Below are 26,285 nucleotides of genomic sequence, written 5' to 3'. Positions count from 1 at the left end.
ATCTAATATGCATGTGAAAAGCGACCTTGTGGTAAATTTGCCACAAATATTCACCACAAGTTTGCCAGAAGGTCTATATTTTGGTAAGGGTTGGTTTGGTTTCCTTTTTAGTACTGAATATGTAATCACTGTGTGTGTCTTTTTATGCTTATTTGATATGTATTTTTAAGAATCCTATTAACTTTTACTGATAAACCTGTTAATTGTCTATTTTTTAATATAAAGTCTACTTTGCAGTCGCCACATCAAATTCTTTAATTGCCTGTAAAAAAAAAACAGATGGTCTCTTCTGCTTCTCAATTAAGCCTAATTCCTTTAGAACTCACCATGTTTTCCCCCCCAAAAAAAGCATTCTGAGAAGATTTTTTTGGTCACATGTTTTCTTTTATGTGAATGTACTGATTTACATTGAATGTATGTGAATTAATGCATCTTGAACTAGCAAATTGAATTACCAAAATACTATAGAGTCTACAGTATTTTTGAAATTCACATGTATTTATGTGAATGAAGCTGTTTCCATTGGGCTAATCTTTAAACATTTCCTTTTAGCGAATTAACAGCTCCAATGAAAACATAGCATTGTGTTACAGCGTTTTCTCTTATATTATTCATACGAGGCAGACGGCAAATCTCGTAAGATATATATTTTCTGTTTAAAAAAATAAATAAATCAGTCTAACAGCTTTGTTGCAAAAAAGAATTGCACTGAACATTTATGGAGATAAACTGCACTGTGAGCTGAAGGCTAAACCATGGATTAATGCCCAGGACCTGAGAAAATCAGTGAGTGGATAAAACAGATGATTAGAAAGATATATTAAAAGCCCTTTATTTCTCATGTTTTACTAAGCAAAGGGAAATTGTGTTTAATATATATTAAAAACCATAGATTGAAATAAGCAACAGTACTTGATTAAAAAATGAAAGGACTAAATGCTAATATGTTGATTCAATAACTCTTATCTTGAATGCTGTGTTATTCCCTGTGCTTGTTTCAAATTTGTGTCATGAAAAACTTTGTTATATAATGCAACACAATATAAGACAATTCTGGAGGAATAAAATAATTGTAATAGTACAAAATTACCCAATAACTTGGTTGCAGGCAGTTCCATTATTATTCCAAGTAGTTTTATTACAGTATTTTCTTGGTAGTTTTATACTGACAAAATGATAAACTATGCAGTATGTAAGAAACTGCTACCTTGTACCTTGCTGCATCTGAATGATTTCCTGGTTTTTGGAATCAGGAATGGGGGTGGGTCACAGAATCTCTCCTGTGGCAATCACTATGCACATATTAGTTCTGATTGTGCGAGTACTGTTGTAAAAATGGACCCAGCATATTTGTTCTTGAATGGACCACGTTAATCATTGGTCTTTGGTTTGCTGCTGTTGAATCAGAATCACCTGGTGTCCTGACATTAGCCAGTATATTTTTTGTGTTATTAGAATTCCATGTCAAATCAACACATTTTTATGTGACCTGCCACAACATATAAGAATACCTCGAAGAAATGAACATATTCAGAATAGCACTAAGCAATTTCACTGATTTACCAGCTGCCCAGCTGATTTTCAGCTCATTTCGACTAACTTTGCTCCTGGGGGTAGACTCCAGTAATAGCACATTTTGAAAATGCTATGTGGAAAATGCTGCTATAGCTACATGAGTTCTTGATGAAGGAATGATCCTTGACCATAACTTGACTGAGTTTTACCCAGATCCCAGAGGGATAACCTTGCAGAATGGAGGTTGACTTTCAAAACGTTCAACAAATAACAATACATCTAAAGCATGTAAAGACCTTTAAAATAACCAATTACTGAAGTCTCTAGCTACATTATGAGCAGTTACTGTGAAAATGAGTTGAAGATTAGAAAGCCGTCAAGTAGAAATTCTCAATGCATTTTACCGTCATTTCTCAAGAACAGTTTGTACCAGGACTATTTCTCAAGAACAGTTTGTACCAGGACTATTTCTCAAGAACAGTTTGTACCAGGACTATTTCTCAAGAACAGTTTGTACCAGGTCTATTTCTCAAGAACAGTTTGTAGCAGGACCATTTCTCAAGAACAGTTTGTACCAGGACTATTTTTCAAGAACAGTTTGTACCAGGACCATTTCTCAAGAACAGTTTGTACCAGGACTATTTTGCATGTGTCTATATTTTGGTGGTGTCCATTTATAAAGTGACTTTCAGCAAACTTCCAAAGGGTCATGTTAAAAAAAGTGTGTTGAGTTGACACTGTGTTGCAGATAAAAAATATTGTTGGGAAATATCAAAGTTAATTTAGTGTCAAAATATTTCAAATGTATTTTGAACTATTATATGTATTCAGTATTTAACCAAGGGAGTAATTGTATCTCTTCCATATAATGGAAGTGTTTTGATACTATTGCCTGTCTATTACAGATCAAACAAGTGCCCTGGTTTCTTTCATACTTTATTCACAGTAGGCAATAAGTGAGACTTGCAAAACATGTTTAGAAATCTAAAAAGAATTACTGTCTGTGAAAATATACTTGTTGTAAAGGCTAACAGCCAGCTGCCCTGTGATTATAAGAACAAAATCGTTCTCCTGCAGAGAACATCTTGTTATCTTTTGTGATCAGTTTTGGTATACCACCTATAACGAACCATCATGGTGTGTCACTTAATAAATAACAGAAAATACAAGTATGTTTCATGTGGTGAATTTCTCATTTATATACATAAATGCCAAACACACAGGGCTCAGTTCTCACACTAAGTTACATTTCTACCTGATATATGATATAGCAGTGTTTCCAATTTAATTTACAAGGAATTCTCAAACTTATTTTCTAAGTTTGTATTCAGCCCTGTGCAATTATATGCAAATGAAGGTAAACAAACATATGGAACTAAATGTTGAATTGCATTTGTGATATTTAATGTTCCTAAATTCTATGGCTCAGAAGTGGAATTTTATGTATTACTTTAGCAGTAAATGCTGCAGTCACTTACTGAAATGATATCAGACATCAGTTTTAAACAACGACGACAATCACAGGTGACTTTGAAAGGATAAATCCAGCCTGTGTGTGGAATAAAAACAATGATCTATAAAATGAATACATCCTCAGACCTTTATTCACAAGTAACCACTTTACCTATTACATTTCCAGCTAGTTTAACCCAACAGAAAATAGACTTATTTGCATATTTTGTCAACATGCCATAGATCAGCCACTGACTCATTGTGTGACCCTAAGCAAGTCACTTAACCTCCTTGTGCTCCATCTTTCGGGTGAGACGTAATTGTAAGTGACTCTGCAGCTGATGCATAGTTCACACACCCTAGTTTCTGTAAGTCGCCTTGGATAAAGGCGTCTGCTAAATAAACAAATAATAATAATAATAATAATAATAATAATAATTTGCATCACAAACATATTCCTTTACAAGTGTTCAGTTTGAGTACCAAATGAGTATGGTCCCCATTACATTGTAAATCAGAGGTGGGGGTGATACACCGTAGCGTGGGATGCCTTTGACCCTTCTCCTCACAAAGTTAATTTCCTTGTTGATGAATCTGGCACTGCTTCTCCAACCAGGGGTGTAGTGCTGGGGGGTCGCAGAGGAGCGCCGCCCCCCCCCCCCACACACTTCTCTTGGGCAGGGAGAGTGCCACTTCCGTACTTCATGTGTAGAATTTGAACTGTTTTGCTCCTATTAATATATGGAGATATACATGTGTATAACCCATACAAATAAGCAAAGAATACAATAACCGTCAGAAACCCTCAAGAGATAAATAATGAAAAAAGTTTGAATATTGCGTGCCTGGTCTGGAACAACAGGTGTGAATAATGTGTAAGAGAGGTGAAGGGAACCTGTATTAACACCGTGCTGTCAGCATTTTAGGTTTAGATAATTGGAACAGTTCTTATTTTTAGACCCATATATAAGAAATAATGTAGAACAATAAGCTAAACATTTATTTAAAAGATAAAACTCAATCACAACAAGCAAATAAAGGATACCTGTGGCATTACACATCTTTTTTTGCAAACTGATGCATTTCTGTTTCAAAACTTCAGTCTCAGTCGCACAGTATTGTGGCAAAGTGGTTTGCAGTGTGCAGGTGTAGTGATGATGTGATTGTGAAACACAAGACAGACAACAAAGTTCACAATCCAAACAGGTTTTATTTTTAAAATCCTGCTCTGGCGACCACAAATAATAATCCCAGGCAATACGCAAAAATGTGTATTGCACTGTTCCAAAACAACAGGTTGCAGTCCCGAAATAGTAAGACACAGTTCAGTTAGAACACACACAAAGACACACGTTCACAGGTCCAGAGTGATTGTTATTGTGCTCGTGGTGATTTACAATTTATTCGTGATTAAAGGTGCAGTGTTGTCCGGGTTTAGTGCCTGTAGCGACAGCTCCAGATCATGTTAGCCATCTAATAATAACAAACAAGTCAATTTTTTACACACAACAAAACAAACAAAACATTCCTGATCATTTCACAGTACTCCTTCAGGTTCAGCTTAACCATAATAAAGGAACAGATCACCTCGCTACATCCCCTTTTGTACCGTCAGTCACGCCTCCTTAGTTAGCAAGTGCAACCGTTTCTCCACCAATCCACGGTTGCCACATTGCTTCCCTTCCAGGTCGATGACTTGGTGTACTGTAGCTCCGCCCCCTTCCACCTAACCCTGGTAATGAATTGTCAGGCCATCTATTCCAGGGCACTCTGTTCTTTTTACACATCGCCCTCACTGGTCGGGAGCAAGATTCATCACCAAGATTCATTCTGTCTCTGTGACAATCCTCCAATATCCCCAAATGCTTTCATGATATGTTTTGGCGAGTGGACATTACAAATACAGTACTCAGAACAGGCATCTGAATGAGAATGACTGTCAATAATGCTGTACTGTATACAATTTCTGAGGCTTGTTGTAAAATGGTGGATCATGGAGCGATGTGATCAGATGCCGAAATCAAGGCACATTGATATCTGGAGTGATGAAATCAGTCAAGGAGGACTTCATTTCAAAACAAAACGCACACATTATGATTTAATTTGCCTTGTGTTTTTAAGAAACAAAACCATAACGTTCATGCTAAGAAGCTATGTCTTCCATCGGTACGGGCTCCATATTTGCCGGTTTGTAAACATAAAATATAGTATATGGTGGGATAATGTCATATTAAATCCCACAGTCCATTGTGCTGCTCGGAACTGTAACCAGACTATTTCAATAGTGAGTGTACGCATTAAGCCTGACTAAACATGAAACGATACTTTAGTGTGGATTCTTTGAGCTGGATTAATTTAAACGTTTTTGAGTACAGTTCTTGAGCTCAGTTATATATTGTGGACAGGGCCTAAAATGAATAGCAATCATTTAATGGGGTAATATTTTGTTTACAACATATCAAAATGTGATCATTATATGACTGTTAAAGCAAATGAATTCGTCTCTTAATAAGTTCAACTCTATAAATTATATATTACTTATTTGGAGGTTACATAGACACAGTAGCACAATTGTTTTGTTGTCCTCCTCAATTTATGAGTGTAATATGATTAAACAAAATATTGTATGCATATTTAACTGAAGTCATTATATATTTGGCATTGTTTATTCTAAGATTTTTTTTTTGTAATATGAAATGTCCTGTCATTTATACTTATTACTTAATTAAATGTTATAATTTATAGATTTAATAAATCGCTTTGATTAATGTGTGCTTTTTATCCCTAATTATGCTCTACAACAGTGGTACCCAATTATTTTCCGCACTGGGCCACTTCAGATGATGACAATAAAGCCACTACAGTTTTGTTTACTCTGAGTATTATAATGAATAAAAACACTGTTTTATGAAAACAGTAGTTTTGGAAATAACCAGTTAAATGTTATCACTGAAAAATAGGCAAAACATTTAAACCCATTTTATTTGCTTTATGGTTTAAATGTAAATGCAGCAGGGGTTTATATAATTCTAAATACCTGTGTTGCAAATATCACACAATCTAGCATGCCAATTGCAGTTTTAGCTTTACATATACTTTACGCACCGGATAATGAGAATGAGGCAGCGGCGACCAGATGCAAGCCTTTTGAAGTCAGGTTGGTATGACGTCGTGGTAATACCCAGGCACTGGTGAAGGTGGTCATCTGTGATGCGATTTCGTTGCTATTTCGTTTTATGAGATTCAACGTAGAGAAGCCAAATTCATATATATGTTGAGCCAACCATGGTTAACAATAAAATGGCAAGTTTTTGGGTTGATTTAATTAAACCAGAATTCACAGGGATTAACATCTTTGAGCCTGGCTTTCAGTACTTATGCATTGTGAAGCTCAACCATTTCTAATTGGATAGATCCCTCATCCAGTGTAGGAAGCAGATGGTCCATTTGCAGAAACTGATAAATTGCAATTGATGAATCCTGATCAGATCAGAAATTAAAGAAATTAAAGAACTAAGAGCCCTCCTTTCCACACATCTCACTGCGCTATTGTCAGACAATGGAATCTGTTTAACCAGATCTAGAGTTGATTTTCTTGTTTTCTCATCATTACTGAGCACTTCATGTAGCATTTCTATTGCACAGGCCTTAACAAGCTCTGCTTCAGAGAATGGCTTTTTATAAAAAGCCATGCTACCTAAAGGGATGCTGCTGTCACATTTTCCTGTTGGGATGCTGTTCAACTGATTCTAAGGGTAGAACACATGCAAGAAGAAATCAAGCTTTCAATTTTATCTTTGCAGGTTTTAGATTTCAAAGGACAGCTGTCATTAAAATAACTGTGTTTCGTCTCACAGTGCCTCCAGATGTTTGCAACTTTGCAGACTGCAACCGTTTGAGTGCAATTGAAGCAGGTTAAACTGCCGATTTTCGACTTTGAGCCATTTGGACGCTTTCCTCAACTGCAGGTTCACTCTCACTGTATCTAACATCACTGGAGAACTGAGAAGGAGTTCTATTCTGCACAGTGATTGGCTGTTTCCGTGGAATATCCAATAGGCTTTGCTGCAAAGCACCCCTTCTCTTGCACTTAGCTCAGCTGTGCACACAGCTCCTCTCCCACTCTCCCATCCCTCTGTGTTCTCACGTGATGTCAAAGATGCCACATTTATTTTTCTAAATATAGTATGATTTGAACAGTGTAATATCTGATCTTATAACACGGCTTGGAAAAATAACTACCTCTGATTGGTTAAACAACATCACATGACTGTGCGTATATATAACGTTTAGCACGGCTTGCATACTAATGAGCAGCTTCACACTGAATAAATCACTACTCATCACTACATTCTAAATTCCATGACAAACTGCCATTTTATTTGTTATTAGTTACAAAACCACAGCCAAAATGAGTGCAGAATTGTAAAATACAGTCAGTGGGCCCTATTCACAAAGCTTCTTATGAAAAAAATGTCATTATTTATATTTTCACTGTATAGCTGGATCAATGTTATTGGGTGGACACTTTTTAAAAAGATTTGTAAGATAGACAGGATATATATGGACAATTTTTCCAATGTCATTGTCACATTACGTTAAAGCACTGTCAAGGTCCGAGTGCCTGAAATGATGGACGGTACATCCAAATTTAGCCTATGCCCCTTCCAAGTAGGAGTACCTATACCAACAGGATGGCTCTGAAGATGAGTGTGAGTAATGGCTCCTCTGCACACCACAACCAGAAACCAAGCACCAGACCCTGGAAGTTTATACAGGAAGCAAGGAGCCAACGTGTGCTATGCATACTGGTTCACATTATTTTTATTGTACAGTTCCTTACTTATACTTTACTTTGGGGTTATTACAATTAGTTATATTTTTTGTTGATTTAATATATGTATTATTGGATGTATTTTATGTAAGTTAAGGTAATAAGGAAATCTGTATCTCTGAGATGCCTGACAGCAATAGTTGTAATTTTACAATGGCTGAGGTTCACTTCATACAGTATCATGCACAGCTAGGTTTACACACTTTAAAACCCCATGAGCTTTATATGCATAAGAACTCTTGAGGGTTCCATGGGATTCTTAATTAATCTTGCAATCCCCATGCTAATCTTTTGAGAATTTTCCATATGGGAAGGTGAGTGGTATTTTGAAAAGAGTAGACATTTGGCTCTATGGGATTTCTGTTTATAAATAGGCACTCCTCAGTAAATAGCAGAAGTGTTATAGTCTCTGTTGTACTCTCTTGCTGATATGAATCCTTTAACTTTTTATATAATTCAGTATAATAATAAATAAAAAAAACCTAACTGAAGAACAACTTTTTACACTCATAACTTTACACTCTGTTTCAAAGCTTTTTTCAAAATGGCTGCTCTAGTGCACTGGAGTTTGAGATCTGTCCTCCAAATCACTGCAGGAAGAGTGATTAAAAAAAACAACATAACAAGTGCTCTTGCTTTTCTGTTCTGTTTTCTTGTGGTTTTCTTGTTTTCTTGTGGTACCGGCAGTAGTCATAGTCTGATTTGAAGCCTGCTACATCTCCAGCTGTCAGAAGACAGTAGTTGAACTGATATTTTCAACAAAATTATTTTATTGCTATACATTTATATATACAACTTACTGCAATCTCAGCTGTGTTTCTTTACAAATTCCTCCTTTGATCCTATTTGTTTCTTAAGTTTAAGTATGTTAAAGTGCACATTATTATTATTATTATTATTATTATTATTATTATTATTATTATTATTATTACGTTGTTTTTTTTGTTAAGCACTACATAATCACCATCTTCATTATTATTATTATTATTATTATTATTATTATTATTATTATTATTATTATTATTATTATTATCTGTGTTATGCGCAGGTCACCACTTGCCTTGTATTATTATTTACTTTTATTTAGTTTTTCGTTTTAAAACAGTCCGGTGAACTTGACAGAAAATGCTTTCCAAATATGTCTCATAATCTTCAAAACTATGTATGAGCTTGGTAATGTTGGGATGTGTCACATAGAATACAAATTTGTGTTTGTTTGGTGAATCTCCACAAAACTTTGCTTTATGCGTATGTAAAGGCCGCCTTCTTGTCACAGATTTGTGCCACAGAACAATTTCGTGAACAAAACGTTATCTATCATAAAAACAAACAAACAAAATAAAAAAAAAACATAACTTAAAATTAGGTCACATGTTCAAGTTGTGTGAATGTGGGACCTTTTTTGTGTCATTTTTAAAAGCCAGCAAAAGTGTACATTTTTCTTTTAAATGCAGGGTATGTAGACCACATGTATGCTCTGGTTTATTTTTGCTTATTAATAAACCTATTTTTATGCAGCTTGCACAATCGGAACGAAAATGTCTCGGTGCTGTTAAGTGCACCACCTGCAAGCCATCCAGGCATTGTTGTAAGGAATAATTGATAAACAACTGAAAAACAATATTAGTGAAGTCAAAAATATGTTTATTGCTACAGCGTAGAATAGACAATTGTATTGAACAGAGTCGCGTCATGCTGGGCTGCAGTGAGATTGATAGAACTGAGCACCAGACAATGCATTCACTTCAGTTCCAAAACACACCCTTTTAATTATAGCATTTATGACCCCTCCTCACTATACCTGTGTACGTGGCAAGTTTCCAAGCCTCACAAACATTCCTTTACATCTGTTATTTTTGAGATTCTCCCATCCCCCCATGCAACCAAATAGAGCAGAACAGAGGACCCTTCACAAATGCCCATAAATGGTCATATTTGCTCTCCCTCTAGTCAATCTGCAATTTATTGTCAGACCCTCCATTCCAAAAAATCCCACCTAAACTCTGTGCTCAATATCTCTCCATTGAAAGTACCATGCATTCCAAATATACTAACAATATGAATATGGACTATCAAATTTCCTTACATTGTCTTTCTCCTGAATGTCTTTGTAGTCATTTAATTTGCAATCATATAATAATGGATACTGCTGCAGCTCATAAATTAACTTTTTGAGGTGTGTGTTTGACATGTGTCAAGGGTGTTAACCTTGCTTGTAATTGGTCAGTTTCATTCCAGTCGCACGGCAAAAAAAAAAAAAATCGAAACAGGTTCTATTTCAGCAACGCAAAATTTTCTCAATGCAACATCGCTTGCATCTGGTGTGGATACTCTCATTTGACTGCAGTGACTTCTAAATTATTCGCTCGATCCAGTGTGGACGCAGCTTTACTCGGTGGTCCAGATTGCATTGTGCAAATTGACGAGAGTGTCATGGTACGGGTCAAATATAGACGTGGTCGCAACCTGGGAAAGTCTGACAGATGGGTATTCGGCATTTACCAACCCGCTATCCAGCTCGGGTACCTCACCTTTGTTGAGTGTAGGAATGTGTTGACCTTCCTACCCATCATCACCAAGGTAGTGAGACAGGGCTCTGAAATACATAGCGATCAGTGGCCAGGATACCATCAAATTTCCGCCCTGACTGGAAATCGGTGCATTCACAAAACAGTATATCACTCAGAACACTTTACTGACCCTGACACAGGAGTCCACACTAACAACGTGTAGAATTACTGGACCTGTGCAAAAAAACAGTTCAAAACAATGCAGGGAATAACAGAAGAAATTATTCCGTCATACCTTGATGAATTTAGGTGGCGAGAAAGGTACGGCAAAAACATCTCAGAAGTATTTTCTAATATCCTACATCATATTGCAGACCGCACAGCTGTGCACCTATGCCGTTAGGACAGCGAGGAAGCAAAATATTATACATTGACAGACAACATTCAGAGGGCATGTGCACTACAAGAACGGAGACTTTCTTTCAACAAGCAGGCAAAAGGTAAACTACACGAATACTGTATTTACGTATTTTTGGGAGGATTGATTTGGAACAGTGATTAAACATAGTTTGAAAGATAACATTCAAGGTCCTTTATCAGAGATTTAAGCCCTCGTATTGACCAATCAGGTTAAAGGAAATCTCTGATCCATTTTCTAATTCGTTATAATGTTTCAAACTAGTTAAGGTCGTACGTTATCAGGCAACCAAACCAATATCTTGTTTCAGGTCTGCCGATAGTAGTGACTTATGTCAATCACGGAAACAATGCAAATACATTGTGTCAAGTTTACACAGCAGTTAACTCATTTACAATTGCACATGATACACACACACACAGCACTAGCAACAACCAGGACAGACATACACATACAGATACAAAAGTGGCGCTCCTGTTATGCTGCTCTCCATATACTGTACGTAAATATTTCCCCTTGTAATAATTGCCATGAAAATAAATTGCTACAGTCCTTGTGAAAATAAATGTAGTACTCCATTGTATCTGCAAAACAAGATTTTTTTAACAAAAAATCATATATTTGTTTATTATTAATTTATGAATACTATTGTTAGTTTCTCATTTTTCCATCTTAGGTGCTTTTTTCTTTTCTTTTACTTATCTTTCTTTGATTTCCTCTTTTTATGTCAGTCCAAATGCACGCAGGTGCTACTTAGAACTACTTTGCTTTTTATTGTGTTGTGGCAAAGTGAGCAGGTGTAGATGTGATGCAATGCTTCAAACAATGACAAACACAGTACTGGTGATATGATGGTTTCTTTTATTTATAATCCAAAGGTCGAAACTGACCAACAGAAAAACAATAATGAAACACAGGCAGTACCAAATGGTGGGTACTGCTCTGTATAAATAATACACAGGGAAGTCCCGAATGAATGAACAAATCCACAGACAATAAACACACACAGACAAAACATACACGGTCACCAGTCCTTTAGTGAGTGCAGTAGTGCGAGTGGTGAATTATAACAATGGTGCTCTAGTGCAGTGACGTTCCGGGTGGGTGCTGGCTTCTGGTGACAGCTCCGGAACTTTGTGTTTTAGCCGTCTGTCAATACAAGAAGGAACAGTTAGACAAAGACAAAGACAAAAAACACTCACAGTACACTTAACACGGGTCCTTCCAGTATCCACAAACATTTACCCAAGTGAAGGAACCGATTACAATTCTCCGTCCCCTTTTTATGCTGTCACACATGACCCCTTGGTAAAAGAGTGCAACCACATCTCCAATCAGAGGCTGCCACATCGTTTACCTTCTGGGTCAATGCATTCTTGCAATGGAGTCTCGCCTTCATCCAGACTGGCCGACTTCCCGACCCTGGGAAAGGACTATCAGACCAGCCCGTCAAAAGAACTTGGTTCTTGCTGCTTAGCGCCCTCACAGGTCAGGAGGGAGATTTACAACCAAGCATCATTGTATTTCTGTCACAAGTATGTTCAATTGTTCAATTCCTGATTGCGTCACTAAATAAACCTGGTTTCAGCGTGCTTAACGCAGTGCTCAATCGTCTATTTAGGACCCCATTGCACTCATCAGAATCGCTTCGGCGAGTATGTTAATGATAACACACCCCGACATTTATGCTGACATGTGGCGATGCGGCAGGCGCTCTATAACGGCACAAGACATGTCTTCAGAATACCATTTCAGCGCAGTGGGGGGTTTTTTATGTCTTCGCTCCACTTATGCGCCACAGAATCGGGGGCAAGCACCGTTCGCGCTTGCACTCACATTTGCGCTGTGATCAGAATACAGCCCTAAGTCTGCTTCCTCAGTGTCCAATGCATTTAATCTACAGGCATCTATTTAAATTTATATAAAAATGTATATCAAATAAATAATTGCTGTCTGCGGAAATACATTAACCACAATAGCAACTAGTCTCCGGTTTGAACAACTGGATGCCATCTGATTACTTTCAGCAATGTAATTACAGCATATAACAAAAGAGGACTGTCCTCTCGTCTCTAACAAACACAGTGAAGAGGTTACTGAACAAACAGCACGATCAGCATTAACACATGTAGACTACAAGATATTTTTAATTACTAAAACTAACATTTTTATATATTGTTAATAATTGTAGGACCTAACGGTAACTTAAATACTGAAATGTACACAAATACACTAACCTGCATTCAAATCCTCATAAAAAAAATTAAAGGTTAGCTGTACTTATTCTTTTACATGTTTTGCAAAAAGTTCACAAACCATGTGCGCTTCTGTGTATGAGGTACCTGAACTAAAGAAGAGCTCCATGTAAGCAGAATATTATTTTTTAGTATTGAGGTGTTATTTAGGCGATTGGAAATACCCATGATGCCACACTGAAGCCTGAAGGCTACCAGACCACAAATGCATTTCTGACCAAACCACATTACTCATAGTGAGGAAAACGTTTGTCTTCATTAGCAACAAAAACTAGTGCTGCATAAAAACACGAAAAAACAAACTTGAATTGTTATTTTTTAGCGTATCAATTTTCTAATAGTGATAAAACCCTCATAAGAGGGCTTTACCGTCTGATAAGGCCCTTCTCATTATGCTGAATGCACTCACCTTCGGCTCGGGACATTAAACACACGAGGCAGCCCTACCAGACGGTAAAGCACTCTTCTTCGGGTTCTATTGCTTAATTAAAATAATTCAAAGACAGACAGCTACATGTTTTTACAAACTTTTATTTAAACATTACAGAAGTATAATGAATTTACCCTTTACAATTACAAAAAACATTTGCATTTTACAAACTAAAACCAAAATATAGTATAGTATTCTGATAGACACATCTGCCCATGTTACTGTTTTCCTGGTATTAACTTGTTGTATGTGTGTTTAATCCAGCATAGAAAATAAACATTCATGAATCACTAGAAATAAAGATTTAAATATTTGTCCTTAACAGGATTTATCTCATGAAATCCGCCTACACGTGGAACATAATAAAAATCCAATTCTGACAATTATTTGTAAATCACATTTAGGTGACACCCATGCAAAATCCATGAAAAAGACCAAAATTATTTAAAAACTGAATAGAAATTCAAACAAAACATTAAGTGAGCCATATCCAAAGAAGAACATGTTGAATCTAGAACTGAAATTATGAAGTAGTACCAAAATCTGTGATAATTTAAGATTATAAAAATGTACCAAATGCACCAGTTTACTGTAGTTCTAGTCAACATGATTGTACCGTAGGTCATGTTTCCATTAGGCTCTATTAGTTGCATCTTCATAGATAGACCAGAGCCTTGCCGTCGGAATGCCATTAAAACATTTTTTTTTAAGTTTTAACACAGTGAACCTAAAAGCAGATTAAATATACTATTTAGCTAGTGTAACAGGGGCAGTTTGTTTACAGGTGTGGTGCAGTGTAAGGTGGCCGCCACTAGGGTACCAGCAATGTTAGACCTAGTGTGGGAAGGACATTTACACAAGTGTAAACATAATTATAAAAATACAAAACAAAACACTGTGGGGAAAACAGCTAATAAAACAAAAGCTGGCCAAACACCGGCCGAGTTTTGCTCCTACTATAAGGGAAGTCCTGCTCCAGGAACATTCTCCCTAACACATGCTGACCTATACTTTTGCGAGATTAAAATCCCCTAAATGAATCCCTTTACAAACACCAGGATCCCAGTTAAAACACGGTGGTCCTTGTTGCACTCATGACCCCAGTTAACACACGGTGGTCATGTATTTGGTTCACTGACTGGATATCAAGTCTTCACGCTGATACACAAAGAACAGGGACAAAGAAGGCATGTGGCCAGGGTTGTTTGGTAATCAATTAATCAATCAACACTTGGCCACATTCCGCACATGGATTTAAATTAGGCAAGGAAGGAATTGTAACCTCCAGCAATGCTATATCTAGCACAAACTTAATTTGAATAAACTTTATTTAAACTAAACAAAAACACACTATTTACACGTGAAGGGCTTCTGCCCTGCCACAGCTAGGCATAAAAAGCCAGAGAAAAAAATTGTCATTTTTTTTGTGACCAGTTGCACCATCCTCTGGCAGAATATGTTGCCCAATCTTAGCCACTGCACAAAAGAGCCAGGCTCGTTTGCACAATCAATTATTGTGCTTTTAACATCTCATTTGTCAGAATCTGTATCGGTAGTGCATCACACAACACTCCCTGTGACATGCATGATGAAACCAATGGTAGAATGCTGTCTGGGATGGACATGTATCCAGCTGCATTTAGTCATTTTATGAAAACACAGCATACCAAAAATGTTTTCCCGTAATTTCTTCCAGAAGATCATATATCTACAGTAATCAGTCCCCCTCTGTTTAAATTGCGTGACGTTTTGTACAATCCAAGAGAGATCTTAAGATCCATAGCTATACGTCTCAGTGACTGATCACACTCCCAGAGGCCGATTGCCTTGCTTTGGGTAAGTGGGGAACCATCACAGGCTTCCACTGACTGGCATCATACACTGTTTCATGCTGACTATACTAGGTTGGTATATTCCTTTATTTCTATTGTTGAATTGCCCCATGAGTTATTGAAAAAGGGATTTCCAAAGCTAGCCAAAAAAAAAACTATTGAATTGCCACTGTGTGATGATAATTTTAGTCAAGTTTTCTTTTTCATATTATTCTCATAATCCCTGCTGTGAGGAGTTGTTTGTTGTTTTTTTTATAATGTTCTATATATTTTTTCTGTTTCATTTCATATGCTACAGACAAAAATGTAATAGCCCTCTTTTGGTTAGAAAAGTGAGTATTATATTTATTCTATGATATATAATGTATACAGTGATTCTATGTGTAGGTAATAAGGTAGTTCTCTATTGTGTTTTCATTGTGTTGATAATTTTAAAGCATATTTGAATGCCCTCTGCATATTCAATATTATATTTGGTTTGTAGTTTTACGAAGATTTTTTATTTTTATTTTCAAAGATACATTCCGGTTAATTTTTTTTTTCATTATATAGTTTGATTAGTGAATCAAAGCAGTCTTCTCTAAATTGGCAGTCCAGAACACCCCAAGGGATTTATGCAGTAGCAAGCCATTTGAAAAGCATTAGGACCCAGAGGAAACCTGGAGGTAGCTGCAAGAGCACAAGGAATTATTTGTATGCGATGCTGCTTGCCTTGCGCATTAATAGTAATTCAGATAACGGTTAAGGATTCGCATCAGACGGATTAGGTTTTTACCAGGACCCAGATATTGAAGGACGAACAAACATCTTTGCGTATTTTGCCAGCAGAGCTAAAACTCTTACATCTGTTTTGCTTTCACCCAGAATTATACGATATAGGAAAGTTGTATAGATCTGGTCATGGAACTGATATCCTCTTTCTAAATACATTAAGGGCAGTGGGTAAGTTTACTTAAAATCTTAAGTTTTATTTAAAATCTTGAACATGTTTAAGACAACTGTTTATTTAAATTGTCTGTATGTGTGGGTTTGTGAAGTTTGATTCTGAGTAAAGCAGACACATTGAAATGTGTTAGCATACCTGGAAGCGGCATTCAAGTGTGAATTAAGTCGAGTCCTGGTCTGTAGAGATGCTTACTTGCGCAAGTAGTTACATTTTCTTAAAGCTGTATATTAACACGACAGACAATCCAGTTACTGAAGAAAAAAAAAACATATTTTTTTCTTAAAACCTGTGTACAGTCATTGTCTATTATATACGCGGAACCGACTATGGAAAAAGGGAATTATAATGCACCACAGAAGACAAGTGTAGTTTTACGTTTTGAAACGAGTCAAAATTAATTTATGTGAAGTTCAATAAAGACGCCGACGCTTGCCATAACTCTTCAGTATGACCTTTGTCGTGAATGTGAGCACTTAAAATATATGTGTTTTCTGTTAGTCAGTATTTATTTCTTTAAATAATGAGTTGTTTTAAGTTCTGCTTGCTTTTTTTGCCAGACGAAATGTGTTATTTGGTGTTGTGTAGTCTCGTTTGTAAATCATTTGTTGGTCGCATTTGCTGTCAAATGTTGCGGAGAACCAGAAGTTTTGCATTATTTATGAAGAATAACTCATTTGGGATCATCTCATTCCTCCCGATAGAGACTGGACCCAGTCTGCCTGTGGTATAGTTACACACTGGAAACCCTATCCATCTCATCTACTGAGGTCTACTCCGCACAATGGCAGATGTGCAAGCAAAATATGAGCTGTTTATTAAAATAAGCGTTGTTTAATGAGGCAAATGTAGCTACTTTTTTTTAGCCATTGAAGGTCTGGCGTACATGCCAACCAGTGTGCAAAACACCCAAAGGCGATTTTTTTTCTTTTTTCCCCTTTTTTAATTAATAGGGAGTGGGGTGGGTTGCATCATTTTATCTTGCCTGTATATGTTACAGAACTATGATCTACACATACCACAGGGGCTCTGGGAAGATTCGGTATCAATATGGTTAGTCTAATGTCAGGAACTGACCAATATTATTTTTCAGTTCTGCAAGGTACTATTACATTTTCGAATCGGTCTAAAATATTGTAAAGTAATTAATAGGGATTAATTGTTTTTAGAACTAAACCTGCAGTATATATATATATATATATATATACAGTTCAAATTCATACTGCTATGTTGTATAAACAGAAATATACAGATCCTTGATGTTAGATACTTGATTCAAGCAAACTAGTATGATTTACTGCGTCGTAAGGTATGCTGCGTATTAAAAGTTGTTATGTTTGTAAATGGGTTACAATTAAAGCACAGATAAAAACTATTTTTCCTATGAATCATTGCTGTGTACAGTTGTGTGCAGTACGATATGAAATAATATACATCGATGTTTATGAAAGGTAATGATCATTTTATGATGTGGTGGGTGGAAATACCGTAGTTTTGGATCGGGTTCAAATTTACAGTAAGTGATTGCACTAAATAGCTGGTGGTTACTTAGTGTGATAACAATAAACATATAGAAAATAACACTTGTCGTTACACGTGTGGTGTATCAAGCACAGCAGCTGTATATTTTAGTATGCGACATGCTGCATGGATCAGACCTTTCAACTGAGATAGTCTCCTATTGTATTCTTTCAAAGGGCTGTCTAGAGAGTTGATACCACATGGATGCTGTCCATAGGCTTGTGGTGCTGAAGTCTTTTGAAGAATATGTTGTTTCAGCAAGTGTTAAATGCAGTAGAACCAGGGCCAGCGCAAGGATTTTTGCCGTCCTAGGCAATGAAATTTTGCTGCCCTTCCTTTTCACTCTTTTTTTAAATTTATATATATATATATATATATATATATATATATATATATATATATATATATATATATATATCTATATATCTATATATATATATATATATATATATATATATATATATATATATATAGTAATGAACCGCTGCATTGGAAGTGAAACAAGACAAGGAGACCAGATGGGATTCCAAATTTGCTGCTTTTAATTACTGTACTAAATAAAATAACAGCGAATCCCTGTTTGGGCCGGAGTTCACGCCAAATCAGTAAATAAAAATAACTCCCTCACTCTCTCTGCTCTTCCTCTTCTCTTTCTTTCCTCCAACACTCTCACTCGCTCTCGTCCTCTGTTCTTCCAACTCACTCTAGGCTGTTCCACCGCTTCACAGATAGGCATTCTCTTTGAGCCTTTAACTCTGTCCCTCACAGCCTCACTCCAGTCGAATATACATGCATTCTCCCGCTCGTGGCTCGTCCCCCCCTTAGCTTAGCAACGGGCTCAACAACCACGAGCCTGTTCCCAGGGGAGACCAGATTTGACACCGCATCGGCATGATCACCCCCCCCCCACCCCCCAGTGTTCCCGTACTTCCAGATTTAGACTACACCACTGATCATGATATGGTTCCGTAACGTCATCAATAAGTTTTGCAGAACAAGAAACAGTGTTCTAAGTTGTTGAACAAATAAATGTGAAGTATAACATGTAATTATGTACCGTTTTTGCAGCCCCCTTCAATTTGCCGCCCTAGGCGGCCGCCAGTTCTGCTTATATGGTTACGTCAGCCCTGAGTAGGCCTATCATATTTTCATCAAAAGTTTTCATCAAAAGTAGTAAATGATTAAAAAATTTAGGCAAATAATTCTAACTAACCAAATAGTCCTAAATAGAGTTAACTACACTGCACGGAACATATTTGATAATATGTTATCTAAATAGAGCCCTGCTCAGTTTTCGATATTACACATATATTGATAATTCCCAGTTATTATAATAAAAGTATGTACAAAAATGTACAAAAATGTGAATTGATAAAAATAAAAAAAAATCAATTATATCAGGACGTTTTAGCCCTATAGAATTGTACTTATTTTGTTAAATAAACCACATTTTTTACATTAAATAAAAATGGCATATGAATATGTTTTATGAACATCTTACCTGAAGTTGTAATATATTTGTATATTGGTAAATATCTTTCTGATGGCTATACTGTCCTGGCCTTCAAAGTTAGAAAAGAGACCGTAAAATGGGCTTAAATTAAGCCATTGCTGGTACGTTGAAGTTGAAAAATCTTTTGGACACCTTGTGGTCTAAATTGATAAGTTGCAATTGTGCTCATATACTGGCCTTTTTTAAGACCCGTTCTGAGGTTTAAACCGGTTTAAGTGGTATGTTGCAATTGACCCAAAGTGTTGTATATACAGTATTTGTGACAAAACAACACATCATTTTTAGTTATTTGTTATTTGAAGAACATTTCTGTCCAGGATGAACGGTATGTACTCTCAAGTTTCTTTGTAAATGCAGGACAGAATGATGTGAAATGTTTTCAGTGACATAGTGGCTGACAATAGAGCAACTACCAGTCCCTGTATTCCACAAACTAGCTGTTGCTTCCCCTTTGGATCTGTACACTCCATCTAGCAAAAGTAACCCAATGTATGCATGCATATCAACATGATCAAGTTATTTCCACTTTGCACCAAGTGCAGTACATGCCTGCCTTCCAGTTGGTCATTTCTATTCTAATTGTTTTGATTGCTGATGGTATGAAAAGATCAAATGCTGATGCTATATCATGAATGTGAGTAACAGCATATGTAGTAGGCCCAGAAACCATTTTGATGACATTGACATTTGATGGCTTACCTTGATTCATACATGGAGATGCTGCCCATGTTACATATAAAAGATCAAGTGAACGTATTTTGCTTTCTTGCATACAAAGCTACATTGGATCACATTGAACCCAGCCATTATGTTTGTATACAAGAACAGTTCTAAAAAGCTTCTGATTTTCTGTTTATAAGTGTGTGTGTGACCCCAACTTAGGAAAAGTAATTGAAGGTAAATGGAATCCCATAATAGGAGGGTTAAATAGTTCATGAGTTGATGTTTTTTTTTTTTAAATTGTGCCTTCAAATCAGATATACAGAGAAACATGCATTGTCACCAATGGGACTAAATATCTGTGACTTCTTAAGACAAATGGCTGTTATCACCTGCTGTATATGTGGAGTGGAGGTGGCTACATGTTCATAAATATATATAGAGAACTGTTTATACAAAAATTTGCTAAGGACATTCTTTTTCAGAAGTTGCGTGTAATCATAATCTGGGGGTATATGGAGGCATTTGCCTGCACATCAAATCTGTGTTGAAATAGTGGACGCATGTTAAGGTGATCTAGGCTACTTACATTTGTTCTAATAATGGATGTATGCCTTGGTCATCTACTTTTTCATGTGACTGAAAGCTGTAGTTTGGGGAGGAAGTATGCCACACTAACATACTTGTTTAAGATGCTATTCTCAAACATTTCTCCTGGAGCTAAACATCAATACATACATGGCTTGCTTTAATTCTGATATCAAAATATCCTAAGTGGTTATTTTTTTATGTCCGTAACTGACTACTTTAATCTGTATAAGTACCTCAGTTTCTGGTTTGTGTCTGTACTACTTTGCAGATGAATCAAAGCTCCTGCATACCCACAGTGTAAATGTCTCAAGTGTTCCATGTTGTATGCAGTGGTATATCCAGCTAATGTAGCATATGGGGGAGTGTGTCACTTATGTGGACACACAACCTGCAGGGAGGGCTAACATATTGGTTGTGGATGTCATAGCCTACAACTGTAATATCTAGGCTTCTGTTTTCAGTGTACCTTTGTGGCTACCTTGAACTACAAATCTCAAGCTATGCTAAAATTTAACATTTCTTCCAGGTCATTTTTCTGCAGGGTTGTAGAAAATGGAGTTGTACTGTGTGTCATTTGTTTATTTATTTATTTATTATTACAACTAAATGTGTTTCAAACTAAATATATGTTTGACATTCAAACATTGAATCTATATTTTGTATAATCAGACCTGTAATGTCATATGTTTTTTTTTTTTCTTCTTTGTTGTGTCCTCATTGGATTTAATATAAATTGGACGATAGAAAAAAGTACATTGTTATTTACTGTGTGCAATGTAGTTTTGTGTCGGTTTATAAAAGTCTTTGAAATATGAACGTGAGTTGTAAGTATTTTATCAAATGAAAAACTATTTTTCCAAATTACTAAGTTTCAGTATTTTGGTAAAACTATATTTTTTTGTATATAGTTTTTTTTTTATAAATGTTTTGCCATCATTTATATTTCAACTGTTTTGTTGGAGCAAGGTTAGAAAACATGGAAGAACTTCAAGAAATTACTAACATTTCACACTTTGTAACTTCCTGTCCTGAAAGCCAATGAACTATACTGGCTATCCTTCTCAGAAGTTAACAATCCCCACATGACCTTTTACTTTATATCAACAGGAAGTATCTCACAATATACTACTACAAAGTGCAATTACAGTCTGCTAGGTTGGTTTATTTTTTCATTTCATCCTGAGGCATGTTCAAATTATTCTTTCAAAATCAGAAGATTTGTGTTTGAATGCATACCTTGTAAAGCTTTGTGCACAAACAGAAGTAATTGAAATCTCAGCATTGAAAGTATTGAGTTAAGGTCACATGCTTTAGTGATTTTGTGAAAGGTTTTACTGAGGTGGAAAAATATAGTCTGTCAAGCTTGGTGATTTTATTAGTGTATTGATTATGCCGATTGCAAGTATTTTGGCTTACATACATATTTGTATGATGTGATAGGCTGTACCTTTTAGATTTACCAGCTTCCTTATAAATACATTTTAAAAGGTTGTTCTTTACGTGCAGAACCACCTCATTGCTTATGGGAATACAATGTTCTAAAATGCCTGAAGATGGGTTTTGAAAAAAACAGGATTACCAGATAGAGAGAATGATTTTGATATTATTGCTTCAGAAAATGCCTCTGGTTGTCTGTGAAGAACGATGTGTTCTTTGCACAGAGTGAACACTCAGTCATATCTCTTGTTGCAGGGTCTTTATTATACTAAGGGATAGTTCTCCCTCGATTTCAAATTACAGCTTATCATCTAAATGGAATTTAACTGTAAGAAAACTAAGAAAACAGTAGTAGATTTAATCTGTCATGAGTGATTTTAGGGCAGAAAACGGCTGTAAAATAACAAAACAAATCCAACTAACAGGTTGGTATTTAAAAGGATATTAACTGAAATTACAGTATATGGTCTTTTATTTGAAGACATGTGTGAAAGTAGTCTGTGTTGCTTTGTAATTTGGAAGTTCTCTGGGTAGGAGGTTCACAGCCTGTGGTATGGGGAACACTTGTCGTCCATACTTAACTCTGGTTCCTGAAACATGTCCCAAAATACAGTGCATCTACCAATTTACACATACCCAAGCAGTTTATATATTACGTTGTCTACACCTAACACACACACAAGTTATTTGCCTCGCTATTTGCTATTACTCCATCTTTTTAATAGATTATTAAATATTTCTCAAGCTAGAAATAATCAATCACTGCTTAAATTTAAACACTTGCAAGAATTTGCAAGACATTATCTACAGGATAATTGATTGTATAGCATAAATACAAGTACATTTTGGTCTCATATTGGTGGTGGTTTGTTGGAAAAATGCTTTATTTCTTAAACTGTTATATTTCACTTGTTTGTTCACATTTATTTTTTTAATACGGGTGATAGTTGTATTCCATTATACTGCTGGAGATCCCTCCCTTAGCAATTTAAGCTAACTTTATGTCAAATCATTTAATTTTCATTTCACATTAACTCCTCTCCACAACAAGACACCTGATTCTCATGTCTTCTGTTGCATCTGTGCAGCAAGGGTTCTAAAATGTTCCTGCAACAGAAGTACTTTATGCTTTACAACTTAAGTCAACATTAAGATTATGGATTATGTGAGGACTGTCATTATAAATGTTAGTAACTGTATGCGTTTGTGGCAAAGTGCCCCGCCCCTGTGTGCATTTGTGTGTTTTGTGTATGTATGCGTGCGTATGTTAATGTTGGTGTATAGATTGGTACACGGGATATAAACGGGTCTGTGTTTCACGTATATTTAAAAAGTGTAGATTTGTATGTAGGCACGAGGAGGGCACAAATCACTTCACGTGCTGGTTAAATGTAATATGTGAGCACGGGGTTGCACAGAATTAATTCACGTGCTGGGATTCAAGTGAATAATTAATTAGTAATTGAATCCCAGCACAACAGTATAAATAGGCACATTTTTAGTCAGTCAGGGTGGGGTGTTCGGTGAGTGGAGAACGGGATTGGAGACGGAGGTAGTAATTGTTAGAATAAGAGTAATAGTTAACGTGTTTTCACTCACCGTGTTTGTTCGTCTGTCTGTCCTGCACCGTCTGTTTAGTGTTTAGTCGTTTTGTATGTCTGTTTATTTTGGCGTCAAGTGCCGTGTCCTGTTTTTGTGCTGTTTGAAACCTTTTATTTTGTTAATAAACGCTGAGTGCAGCCATTGCACTCAGCTCATCACCATCACCGTCTGTCTGTGTTTGAATTCCTTCCTGCTTCCGGTCTGACGCCACCCACTCTGGCCGTCTTTGTGACACGTGGTGTCTTCGTGGGATAGCCGCGCCTCCAAGCGTCAGACCAGGAGGGGTCTGGATTACAAAAAAAAAAAAAAAGTAAGAGCAAGAAGAGGGATGGGGAGAAAGAGCTGCAGGAAGCAGCAGAAGCAGCGGTCACCCCAACCAGCAGTAGCCACCCCACTGCCACCGGGTTCCCCACCGTCCCGAGAAATATGGGACTGGTTGGTGCACCCCGAGGGGAAAATGGAAGGCTGGAGAGACGGCTGCCGGGACCTGGAGGACCTCCTCGGGGGCCTCGAGGACCAAGGCTGGTGCATGGCCTGTGGGGTCCAAGGACACACGGTGGCGATCTGCCCCTTCCAAGGTGAGGAGGAGGAGGAACAGCAGCCCGGGTGTTACTGCTGTGCTGAGCCTGGGCATTCCCGCACCAACTGCCCCTGGTACCCCCTCGGACAGCTACCCCAACGATGCCCCATCTGCGGAGGTGAGCACTTCGTGGCCCACTGCCCTGTCCATCAGGAGAGGGAGGAGCAGGGGTCGCCTCAGTCTCCACCACCAGCAGGGGGAGGTAGACTGCTGCTCCCACCGCCCCAACCACAACTGCAACAGCGGCCAGAGGAGCCAGAGAACCTGTTCCCCTGGTGCACCTGGTGCGGAGAGGTGGATCACCGCTGGAGGGACTGCTCCGAGGTGCCACCGAGCTGGTGCGGGCGATGTGAGGAAGGGGGACATGACTGGTCAGGATGCCCCTATGCCAGCTCGCCAGTGCCCAAGCGGAAGGAGCCTGAATGTCCTACGCCTGAGTGGGAGGAGCCCGAACATCCTACGCCTGAGTGGGAGGAGCCCGAACGTCCTACGCCTGAGTGGGAGGAGCCCGAACGTCCTACGCCTGAGTGGGAGGAGCCCGAACATCCTACGCCTGAGTGGGGGGAGCCCGAACGTCCACAGCCCAAGAGGGGGGAGTCGGTGCGTCCACAGCCCAAAAGGGAGGAGTCGGTGCGTCCACAGCCCAAAAGGGAGGAGTCGGTGCGTCCACAGCCCAAAAGGGAGGAGTCAGTGCGTCCACAGCCCAAAGGGAGGCAAGTTGGGGCTTCCACAGCTCTGGGACCCAAGCCACCAGCAGAGGGAAAATGCCTGCTGGTTCAGCCCCAAGAGCCGGAAGGGGAGGGGTTACAGGCCCAACCCCCTGGAAATTTTTGGGGGGGAGAGGGGCAGGAGGCTGGTGTCCCCCAGCAGCCTCTATTCATGCTGCTGAAGGCAGCACGGCGCGCACCAGCCCAGCCGCCACAGCGGAGGGAGCCAGCGCCGCCAGGAGCAGAGGAGCTGCCTCTGCCTCCGCCACCTCCACCGCTTCCTCCACTAGGAGCAGAGGAGCAGGAGCTGCCTCTGCCTCCACCACCACCAGGAGCAGAGGAGCAGGAGCTGCCACTGCCTCCACCACCGCCAGGAGCAGAGGAGCAGGAGCTGCCTCTGCCTCCACCACTTCCAGGAGCAGAGGAGCAGGAGCTGCCTCTGCCTCCACCACCGCCAGGAGCAGAGGAGCAGGAGCTGCCTCTGCCTCCACCACTTCCAGGAGCAGAGGAGCAGGAGCTGCCTCTGCCTCCACCACCTCCAGGAGCAGAGGAGCAGGAGCTGCCTCTGCCTCCACCACCTCCAGGAGCAGAGGAGCAGGAGCTGCCTCTGCCTCCACCACCGCCAGGAGCAGAGGAGCTGGAGCTGCCTCTGCCTCCGCCACCGCCCGGAGCAGAGGAGCAGGAGCTGCCTCTGCTGCCCGTACCTCCGCAGGGAGTACGGTGGCCGGAGCCCCAGAAAGGGGAGCTGCCGGCCACGAAGAAGGGGGAGGAGGTCTGGAGACCACTTTCCCCAGCAGCAGTTTCGCTGCAGGAGTTCTTGTGGCCGGAGCCCCACAGGAGGGAGCTGCCGGCTACGAAGAAGGGGGAGGTCGGGGGACCACCTGCCCCCGCAGCTTTTTCGCTGCAGGACGGGACCAACAGGCTGTCAGCCGTGCCACTACCGGCAGGGGTGCTGACAGCATTGCCAGCCAAGGGCCCACTGAAGCCCCCCTACCCAGCCCGAGACTTTGTCCTGGACTGCTGGGTTTTTAAGGGGGGAGGTGGCCGTTGAGGCCATGTGTGCTGCGCACAAGGGGGGGTATATGTGGCAAAGTGCCCCGCCCCTGTGTGCATTTGTGTGTTTTGTGTATGTATGCGTGCGTATGTTAATGTTGGTGTATAGATTGGTACACGGGATATAAACGGGTCTGTGTTTCACGTATATTTAAAAAGTGTAGATTTGTATGTAGGCACAAGGAGGGCACAAATCACTTCACGTGCTGGTTAAATGTAATATGTGAGCACGGGGTTGCACAGAATTAATTCACGTGCTGGGATTCAAGTGAATAATTAATTAGTAATTGAATCCCAGCACAACAGTATAAATAGGCACATTTTTAGTCAGTCAGAGTGGGGTGTTCGGTGAGTGGAGAACGGGATTGGAGACGGAGGTAGTAATTGTTAGAATAAGAGTAATAGTTAACGTGTTTTCACTCACCGTGTTTG

The 26,285-nt window shown here is 38.7% G+C and overlaps 1 protein-coding gene across 3 annotated transcripts in view; it reads left to right on the top strand.

The window, feature by feature from the left end:
- Positions 1 to 15,994: 15,994 nt before the first annotated feature.
- LOC117405462 (roundabout homolog 1-like) overlaps positions 15,995 to 26,285 on the top strand; it is a 440,349-nt gene continuing 430,058 nt past the window's right edge. For all 3 annotated transcript variants that reach the window (XM_059031316.1, XM_059031315.1, XM_059031313.1), the window contains exon 1: positions 15,995 to 16,188. The gene's annotated coding sequence lies outside the window, so the exon portion shown is untranslated. The remainder of the gene's footprint in view (positions 16,189 to 26,285) is intronic.

Source organism: Acipenser ruthenus, chromosome 9 (assembly GCF_902713425.1).
Source record: "Acipenser ruthenus chromosome 9, fAciRut3.2 maternal haplotype, whole genome shotgun sequence".
NCBI classification, from domain to species: domain Eukaryota; kingdom Metazoa; phylum Chordata; class Actinopteri; order Acipenseriformes; family Acipenseridae; genus Acipenser; species Acipenser ruthenus.
This window is presented reverse-complemented; position numbering and strand designations above follow the sequence as displayed.